Below are 10427 nucleotides of genomic sequence, written 5' to 3'. Positions count from 1 at the left end.
TATGATGCCCCCCACACAGTGAGATGCAAATTACATGTTAGAAGGGTCTGGAAGGACAAAAGCTATAGGCAGAAATACAAGTTAATTTTGACATCTAGAATAAAGACAATCAATTTCCAAAGGAAACCACAGGAAGAACACTCATTAAGTTGCCACTCACAAATTACAAATAAAACTGAAGAAGTCTGAAGGACTCAGTTTTGGTTGGCAATTCCTGGCTTTGAAAAGGGCAAGTTCAAAATGCAGGCTTCCCTGCTGTACCTCAAACTGGGCAACCTAATCCTGGGACGTGTCCAAGTAACTATTACTTGTGAAAACTTTGCTCATAAAAGCATCTGGCATGTCTTGGGGTGCCAGTGCAAGCCGATTTCCTATGCACGTGCTCTCTTCAGAAGGCATGTGTTCTTCCTGGCTGGAGTGAATCCAGTGTCATGAGAGGGATTTCTTTTCATTCTTTGAAATGATCTTTTAAAAATATTTTTCTTTTTAGTACTCACTTTGTACATATCAGTGCAGTTCAGGTTGCAAGTTGGTGGAGAGATTCAGTCTCATTCTGCCTTTAAAATTTTGAGGTGGCATTTTAGTAAACATCAGCTGGGTGAAAAGAATCTGCTGTTGCTTGTGTTATTGCAAGTCTGGTGTAGTTCCATAAAAGTGTTTTTGATGCAAGCCAGCACTTAACTTGTGGTTGAATTTTATCAGTGGTAATGGCCCTACTTCATTGCAATTTAATAATGCAGGGTAGAAAGAGGTCAATGTTATTTCAGCTGCCTGAGCTGTAGTAGGTGGTTGTTGCATCTTCCTCTCTGCTACCTCATGACAGGTCTCAACAGACTAAAAAGCAGATGAGAATTTTTTCTCCCCTCCCTTTTTTTTTTTGTACAGAGACTGTTTCAATAATTCTTTTGTCAAGATCTGAGCCAGAATACTCTTGGATCAGACAAAAGACAGCAGTGCTCCTAAGGAAGTTTACTGGCTTTCTGAGAACCTGAAATTAAGGCTTGTATGGTTGTAATACTAGCTATAAAGGGAGTCATTCATTAGCAGAGAGGGCTCACAATAATAAAATAAAATTCTCCTCACTATTACAGTCAAAGTGAGAAATAGAAGTCATCAGCTCTCTGGATTTTTTTCTCCCAAAACCTTTTAGCAAAACACTGTCCATTTCACAGAAAAATTTAATAGGATCTAATATTTCAAAAATCAACAGCCTAAGTAAGATTAAAAGATATTTTTGACAGTTAACTCCTTTTGCAGATGAATTAGAAATCACTCCAGAAAAGAAAATGTTAAGATGCCTTGAGTATTCTTAACCAGATAATGTCAGAAATTCAGACATCCCTCCCTGGGTAACTGTGAAATTAATGTTGTATTGCACATCTTGTAGGTGTGCACCCAATGAAATGACCAAGGTGTTGTAAGGCATCTGTCCTCCTCCTTGATATTTATTACCTGTGACCCTCCTTCTCCTTTAGTCATCTCCACAGATGAAATATTGACTGCCATGGTTTGAGCTATGCTAGCATGTGGAAAGTCTCACCCCATCCTCAGTTTATGGAGAGAGAGGCACAAGGAGTGCTGTCACCCTGTTCTTTTGAGAGTTTTAGTTTTTTAAAAGTTTTCTATGCCTTCTGATCTTTACATATTTCTACTGTAACTTTCTCACACTGGTCATGTAACTAATGATTGTTTTACATTCTTCTTTGTAAGTAGAGAAAATTAATAGTTTGTTAGTTTAACCAGTGTGGTTGGAGAAGTAGCAATTTCATCCTCCAATCCACTGTCACTTAAAAAACCCTATATATTGCAGAGTCAGAAATTAAAGCTCTCTCTTTTAGTTCTTTTATTTCCCCTTTTTACATCTAACATACTTGTGTGAGTTATTTTGTGTCATACTGCGACAGTGCCAGCTCCAAGGCTCTCCCTGAAGGGTGTGTTACAGGTTTGCAGAGGTGTCCCAAGTCCTGCCCCACAGAAGGGTGACTGCCTCTCCCCAAGGCTGAGTGAGGATAAAGCAGAACTCCAAAGGGAGCCCCAGGAAGACAAGAAACCTGCACAGGGAACATCTAGGCAGAGTCAGAGACAGAACTAGAAGGCAGCTTTTGCCTGAGCAGTAATTGAGATAGTTATTACACCACTACATGACATTATAGACTCTTCTTACTGTTATATAGAAATCACTACTTTTTCACATACATTGACTTCAAACAACACTTGCTATAAACAAGCATTTTATTAGAACGTCGGGTTTCAGTCTCTGAGGATGCATTGAAAAGGTTGACACAGTAATCACTGACAATGGCTCCAAGACAATTCCCTGAAATCTGTGTGATATGACAGAGGGGAAAAAAGATCAAGGTAGAAAGCATAAACTTTTGCCACACTTGGAGCCAGATATATCCCCCTCTTGATCCCTTCTAATAAATTACTTTTGTCATTCAAAAATGGTCAACTGAGTCTTCATTTCTCATGAGTCAAAAGCCTGCTTAACCTTCAGCAACAAAAGCATCATCCCTTCCTGTTCATTTTACTACACAAATTTTCCAATCACCTAAAAGTAGAGATGAAGAACAGAAAACTAAGACAAAGTTAAGCTTGTGCCTGAGGTCTTTTTTTATCTACAAAGTGCCATTTCACATTCACTCCAATTTTGCCATTCAAAGTGCATTAGAATTCCACAGTTTACAGAATCCTAGAATCACAAGAGGGGTCAGGTTGGCAGGGACCACAGTGAGTTATCTGATCCCACCTCTCTGCTCCAGCAGGCTCATCCCAGAGCATGTAGCACAGGATTGTGTCCAGATGGGCCTGGAATATCTCCAGTGAGGGAAACTCTGCAGCCTCTCTGGGCGATCTGTTCAGTGCCCAGTCACTGCACAGGGAAGAAGTTCTTCCTCACGTTCAGGTGGAACTTCTTGGGCATCAGTTCCTGCCTGTTCTCTTGTCCCACTGCTGGGCCTCAGAGCAGCGCCTAATCCATGTTCTGAGCCCTCCCTGCAGACACTGACAGACAGGGATGAGGTCCCTTCTTAGAAGTCTCTCCTTGAGGCTGAATTGCTCCCTCAAGATTTCCTTGTAAGAGACAAGCTCCTGTCCCTTCCTCATCTTTGTTGCCCTCTGCTGGATCCAGAATCTGCTTCATAATCTCTTGCACAAGGTATGATAATATTTGTGTCTCTTTACATCCTCATTGCAATCAAGTGTCCAGCAACTGTGTTTGATGGATTGTCCAGTGTCACCAAAGGCACTCAGCACAGGGCTGGCTGCCACTGCTAACCCTGTAAAGCAGCTGATCAGAACCTGGGAGCCCCTGTCCAGCGCAGAGCCTTATGTTACGTCTTCAGGTGCTGGTCATGAGCAAACAGTTGGAACTGCTGGTGAGGGCTCAGCTTCTCCCTTGTCATTCCAGCTCCCCTCTTGCAGGCTCCTTCTGAGTAGAGTTGCAGCATTCCCAGGAATAGCACCTGGGGATGATTTTGAGCACTCTGCATTTACAAACCTCCTTCTCTTGCTGTGTGCACTGGCCCCCTGCACCTACTCAGCATCGGGTAGGATTCTTTCCTGTTAGGCATTTCCTTCAAGAACTACTTGCTTTCACAAGTACTGTCTTTTGACATAGTTTCAGGAAATTTCCCTCAGATGAATTATTCTTTATTTCTGTTTTTCTGGCAGGTGTTGGCCTACAGGTGCTGGGTCACAGCTAAGACCCTGTTTTGAAAGTCCATCCAGAAACAAGTGAATTTTATCTTATTCTCTGGGCTTTCCTTCCATGCCAATCAATCTGGAGGGGAAACAACAAAACAGCAGGGGTGATGAATGGATTGAGAACAGCCCTGTGGGGAAGGACTGGGAGATCCTTGAGAAGGAAACACTGGGTGTGAGCTTGCACTGTGTACTTGCAGGCCTGAAACCCCTCTGTTGCTATGTCTAAAGAGGGATCTCCAACAGGTCAAGCGAGGGAGTTCTGCCCCTCTCCTCGAGTGAAAGCCAGGAACAGGATGCCCATGGCTGTTGTGGATGTCCCCTCATAGGCAGTGTTCAGGGTCAGGTTGGATGAGCGTCTGAGGAACCTGGTCTAGTGGAAGGTATCCCTGAGAATGGCAGGGAGCTTGGACTAGGTGATCTCTAAAGGTGCCTTCCATCCCCATCCTTTCTCTCATTTCATCATTTCAGGGCACATGGGACAGGAGAGAAAAAGAATTGAAATGGGATCATGGCAGCAAGTTAAAACGGGGATGTTCTGGGCTACAGATGTGCAAGGAACTCAAGATGAAATCAGCACCTTGGGCAAGAGTCCTCTTAAAGCATGAAATGCATCTCCTGGAGTATCTGTGGCCTTAGATACCCCAGGAAAAAGAGAATCTCTTGGTACTCTGAAATTCCAGCTGCTGCCTGCATATTTAGACCGTTAAGAATCCAATTCCAAATGAAGAGAAATATAACTGCAAACTTTAAGGGTCACTTACTCAAGCAAGGAGAAACACCCTCCCCGTAACAATACAAAGAAGCCCTGATGAACCAACTTCCATCTTTTTCCATGTGGATTGTTAAGCACCAAAATATGGCAATGGACAATCCTCCATTTGCACCGGTTTGAAGAGAGATCTCTGCACCCTGAGGCAGAGCCACGTGGTGGTTGCACACAGCATCCCAAGCCTCAAACCAGGAGAAATTAGTTCCAAGTGAAGAAAGAACTGCTTGGGTTGATGACTCTCATCAGCCAGAGGCAAGAGGGGATGATGGCACAGCATGGCCCACGTGGTGATGGGTCCTGGGCTCTCCAGAGTAATGACAGGGTTCCTCTGGACCTTGTACCCTCCTCTGCTGGGACAGCAACTCCAGCTTCTTCCTGAGGCTGTGGAGAGAAGCACAAAGGCACTGGATTCCAGAAACACAGACACCTGGGAATTGGAGAGAGACCTGGCCCTGTGGGCAAGTGCCAGTAGGAGTGCATGGAGCTGGAGCAAAACATTCCTTTCTGTTTCTCCCTGAAGCAGGGACACAAGCCACAGAGGTGGGAGACTCCAACAGCATCCAGATTGTGCCCAGGGAAAGGCAGTGACAGGAGGAGGCATCATCCAGCCACAGGCAGCCCATGCTGACTGGTCCCACCACTGCACTCCTCACAGAAAACCTTGGCGAGGTGTCAGCAGTGGGGATGAGACACAGGGCCATGGACACATGATGCAGGTGTCCAAGGCAGAGCAAGATGGAAATGCAGAAGTTAAAAACAAGAAAAAATACTTTCTTCTTTCTCCTGAAAACATGCACTGGTGGGGACATCGCCTGCTGATGGAGGGTGAAATCAGCGAAAAGCAGATTGTGACATCACTGAGCACAGGATTGTGACATGTCCCCCCTCACTGCTTAAATACAGACATGGGCAGAGCCAGTGCCAGTCTGGGGCAGAGTGTACTTGCAGCACTGACAGGAAACATCTTGTGGTTGGACAGGCAGGTCAGAGGGCTTTAGGGAGGTGGGAGGGTTTCCTTCTTCTTCTTCCTCTCTCCTGCAGGGTGTGACACTGGCAGTGGAGAGCAGCTCCTGATCCTCAGCCCTCCTCAATCTGCTGCAGGGGCCAAGTATGGCCACAGAGGCAGATGGCAACTGTGCTATCTGCCAGGACACCTGGGATGATGTGGCTTCTACTCAGCCTTGTGGCCACCATTTCTGCCGGGGCTGCATCCTGCAGTGGGTACACACAAATCCATCATGCCCACTGTGCAGAGGAGCAATAGAGACTGTCAGATTTTCTGATGATGCCGGTGACTATCTAGAGATTGTCATCACAGTCCCTGAGCAGCTGCCAGGGGCCACGAGCCAGGCAGGGAGAGATCCTGGCGGCCAGGACGAGAACGGCTCCCGTGGCTCTGTGCCGGCCCATCCCTCTTCTCCTCAGGAGACAGCAGCCAGAGCTGTTGGCGGGGTCCTGCCCGAGGTCTGGGCAGAACTTTTCCGTCAACAACGGGAGCTTCTGGACCCTGTGCGGACTTGGCTGAACCAGAGGATGGAGGCCATCCATAGGGAGCAGTGGTGGGTGGCAAGGAGCACACAGAGTGCCATCCTGCATGCTCTCTGTGTGTATGGGCCAGACCAGGAGGTCATGATCCAGAGTTTGCAGGGTGTCCTGGAGGAACACACAGTGCCACTGGTCCAGGGCACCATCGACATCATTGTGAGACACTGCAGCCCAGGGGCCCAGTGGCTGCTGCGCTCCCGTGCTGCTGCAGAGGAGGAAGCCAGCAGCATCTCCAGCTCCTCCAGTTCAATCTTCTCCAGCTTCTTCAGCTTCTCCCGCTCAAACAACTCTGACTCCCCCAGCCACAATAGCCCCAGCTCCAGCTCTTGGAGATGGACTCCAGCCAGCAGCCCTGCAGTCCCCACAGAGGAAGAAGAGGAAGCTGCCACAATGGAGGACACTCCCACCAGGAGTCAAAGCCACCCCCCAGTTGTGCCAGTGTCCCCAGAGCAGGACCAGCCCCAGGACGAGGCAGGTCCCTCTGTCCAGAGCACCAGCGCCAGACCCTCTGGTCCCAGCCAAGGCGGGCGCTGCTCGCCTGGGCAGCCCCGGCGGTCCCTAAAGAGAAAGGCCCCAGAGCCTTAGGATTCTCCCCACCCCTGCAAGAGATCTCCTCGCCAGTAGAACTAGCAAGGCTCCTTTGAACCCCTTATGTAAGAAAAAAAAAAAAAAAAAGTTGTTATTTCCCCCATACAGTGTCTGGGCTCTGCTTCCTTAGCCTTCTCCTTGTGCCCCACTAGGAGTGGTGCCCATGTCCTGTGGGGCACAGCCTTGGGCCCAGGGCCATATGGGCAGCACCTTTTCCCACTGGAAATCAAAGGTTCAAATCTATCTGGGTCTCTCTGTGTGGTGTCTCTTCCCTCAGTGGAGTCAACAGCTCCTCCCAGTTTGAGATCAGCAACAGCCTGGAATTGGGACATTTAAGTGCAGCATCCCAATCTTTGAAAAATCCCCATTTTCTCCTCCAGCTGAGCTTGCAGCTGTCCTTCACTTGGTCAATTCCCACGAGGTGTCGCACAATAATGCAGAGAGGCCCACAGGATCCTGCTGGCTGCCCGGCTGCCCTGATTCAGACATGTTTTTCTTTATTAACCAGAGTTCTGTAGCTTGAACAGCAGGAAGGGGCCCTTGTTTGGACAGCAGTGAAGTGTCAGACTGCACCTTGCTGGCACAGTGCCCTTCATCTTCAGGATTCAGGTGGGGAGGACAACTCAGCAGAGGCAGGAGGAAAAAAGTCAAGCTGCACCCCTGGGGCACCATTTGTGTATTTGCAGATTTCCTTTCTTCAGGGGCCCACATGCTGTCATTTGGAGTGTGTCCTTGTGTCTTGGTTTGACAAGACAGGAGTCTCTGAAGGAGGGCAAAAGCCTCCTGTGCAATGGAAAAGGTAAACCCCCTCCCTCTGAATTACCAGGAGTTTTAAATTAAAAGGCTCTCAGGCAAAGATATGGGAATGGGAGCAACAATTCTTTACTAGGAGAAACTAAATAACAATTTAAAAAGGCAAATGCAATTGGTACAAACAAAACTAGTGATAAAGTCCACAACCTGAGGATTCGGGGTGTTGGTAGCAGTCCGGTTGAAATGACAGCTGCTCCTCTTGCAGTGGCTGATGAATTGCAGCTGAAGTGGTGATCTTTAGAAGGGTATAATTTTCTCTGAAGATCTGGTGGCAGTGGGGCCGGTCTTCCTCTGCGCTGGGGCTGCCTCTGAGCTCCGCCGCCGCCGCCTCACCGCGCTCCGGCCGCTTCTTGGGGAGACCGTCTGAAGGAGCTGCTTCTCTGGGAATCCCGCAAAGAGAGAGAGAGCTGCTCTGTCTCCCAAAAGGTACCCCTTTTATCCAATAAAAGAGTGCTTGGCTTCCCCCTCTGGTGGAGCATCTCAGAATGGGATGATGTTACGTTACCAGGCCTGCAGTGAGTCAGTCAATGGCCCATTAACAAACCATTACCTCTTCGGAGCAAACCATTGTTCTTGGAAGAGATAACAAACCTGCCCAACCTCCAACAGATGGCAAATAGAATACAAGCTTATCTTACAACCCAGGACATTATCCACCCCTTATACTATTTCTATCTGCACACCATGAAATCTTACACCGATTTCTCACTTAGACCAAGTTTCCCTGTGGTACACAGCGGGTCTCCCCATCTTTCTGCATTATCCACCAAGTGTAACCAGGTCCTTGAGCAAAGACAATCCCACGAATGGGTTGGTCTTTGCCTGAGGTGGGATTAATCCAAACAGTTTTCCCTAAAATACCTTTCATATGTACTACCAGGACCTTATCTCCATCTACTGTGTGTAAGGGTTCTGACTGGGCAGGGCCAGCTCGATTGACAGACCCTCGGGTGTTGACCATCCAGGTTGCTTTTGCCAGGTTAATTTCCCAGTTTCTAAATGTTCCCCCACCAAGTGCCTTTAGGGTAGTCTTAAGGAGTCCGTTGCACCGTTCAACTTTGCCGGCAGCTGGAGCATGATAGGGAATATGATATATCCATTCGATACCATGTTCTCTGGCCCAGGTGTTGATAAGGCTGTTCTTGAAATGGGTGCCGTTGTCAGACTCAATTCTCTCAGGGGTGCCGTGTCTCCACAGGACTTGCTTTTCCAAGCCTAAGATGGTGTTCCGGGCAGTGGCATGAGGTACAGGGAAAGTCTCCAGCCATCCAGTGGTGGCTTCCACCATGGTCAGCACGTAGCGCTTGCCTTGGCGTGTCTGGGGCAGTGTGATGTAGTCAATCTGCCAGGCCTCCCCATACTTGTACTTGGACCACCGCCCACCATACCATAGGGGCTTCACTCTCTTGGCCTGTTTGATGGCAGCACAGGTCTCACAGTCATGGATAACCTGGGAAACACTGTCCATGGTTAGATCCACCCCTCCGTCTCATGCCCACTTGTAGGTGGCATCTCTGCCCTGATGACCTGAGGCATCATGAGCCCATCGAGCCAGGAACAACTCCCCCTTATGGTGCCAATCTAAGTCTATCTTTGACACCTCTATTTTTGCTGCCTGATCTACCTGCTTGTTGTTTCGGTGCTCCTCATTAGCCTGACTTTTGGGGACATGGGCATCTACATGATGGACTTTCACCGTTAGCTTTTCCACCCGAGAGGCAATGTCTTTCCATATATCAGCAGCCCAGATTGGCTTTCCTCTACATTGCCAGTTGGCCTTCCTCCACCTTTCCAGCCAGCCCCACAGAGCATTGGCTACCATCCATGAATCGGTATAAAGGTAGAGCTTTGGCCACTTCTCCCTTTCAGCAATGTCCAGAGCTAGCTGAACGGCCTTGAGTTCGGCGAGTTGGCTCGATCCACCTTCGCCTTCGGTAGCTTGTGCAACTTGGCGTGTGGGGCTCCATACGGCTGCTTTCCACTTCCGGTTCATCCCTACAATGCGACAGGAACTGTCAGTGAAAAGAGCGTAGCAGGTCTCCTCTGCTGGTAATTGGTTGTATGGTGGAGCTTCTTCAGCCCTTGTCACTTTTACCTGCTCCTCATCATCAGTGAGACTAAAGTTTTCACCTTCTGGCCAGTTCGTAATTATCTCCAAAATCCCAGGGCGATTCAGGTTTCCAATACGGGCGCGTTGAGTGATGAGTGCAATCCATTTGCTCCATGTGGTGTCAGTGGCATGGTGGATAGTAGGAACCTTTCCTTTAAACATCCACCCCAGCACCGGTAGTCGGGGTGCCAGGAGGGGTTGTGCTTCTGTGCCAATTACCTCTGAGGCAGCTTGAACTCCTTTAAAGGCAGCCAAGATTTCCTTCTCTGTGGGAGTGTAGTTGGCTTCAGACCCTCTGTAACTTCGGCTCCAGAATCCCAGTGGTCGGCCTCGAGTCTCCCCAGGCACTTTCTGCCAAAGGCTCCAAGACAACCCATGGTTCCCGGCTGCAAAGTAGAGCACATTCTTGACCTCTGGTCCCATCCTGACTGGGCCAAGGGCTACAGCATGAGCGATCTCCTCCTTGATCTGGGTGAAGGCTTGTTGCTGCTCAGGGCCCCAGTGGAAATCATTCTTCTTTCGGGTAACCAGATAAAGAGGGCTCACAATCTGGCTATACTCAGGAATGTGCATTCTCCAGAAACCTATGGCACCCAGGAAAGCTTGTGTTTCCTTTTTGCTGGTTGGTGGGGACATAGCTGTGGTTTTGTTGATGACCTCAGTTGGAACCTGGCGCTGTCCGTCTTGCCATTTCACTCCCAGGAACTGGATCTCTCGGGCAGGTCCCTTGACTTTGCTCTTCTTGATGGCGAAGCCAGCTTCTAGTAGTATCTGGATGATCCTCTCACCTTTCTCAAACACTTCTGCCGCTGTGCTCCCCCACACAATGATGTCATCAATGTATTGCAGGTGTTCTGGAGCCTCACCCTTTTCTAGTGCAGCCTGGATCAGTCCATG

The sequence above is a fragment of the Lonchura striata genome, chromosome Z (assembly GCF_050655825.1).
Source record: "Lonchura striata isolate lonStrDom1 chromosome Z, ASM5065582v1, whole genome shotgun sequence".
Taxonomy (NCBI): Eukaryota; Metazoa; Chordata; class Aves; order Passeriformes; family Estrildidae; genus Lonchura; species Lonchura striata.
Note: the sequence above shows the minus strand (reverse complement) of the source record.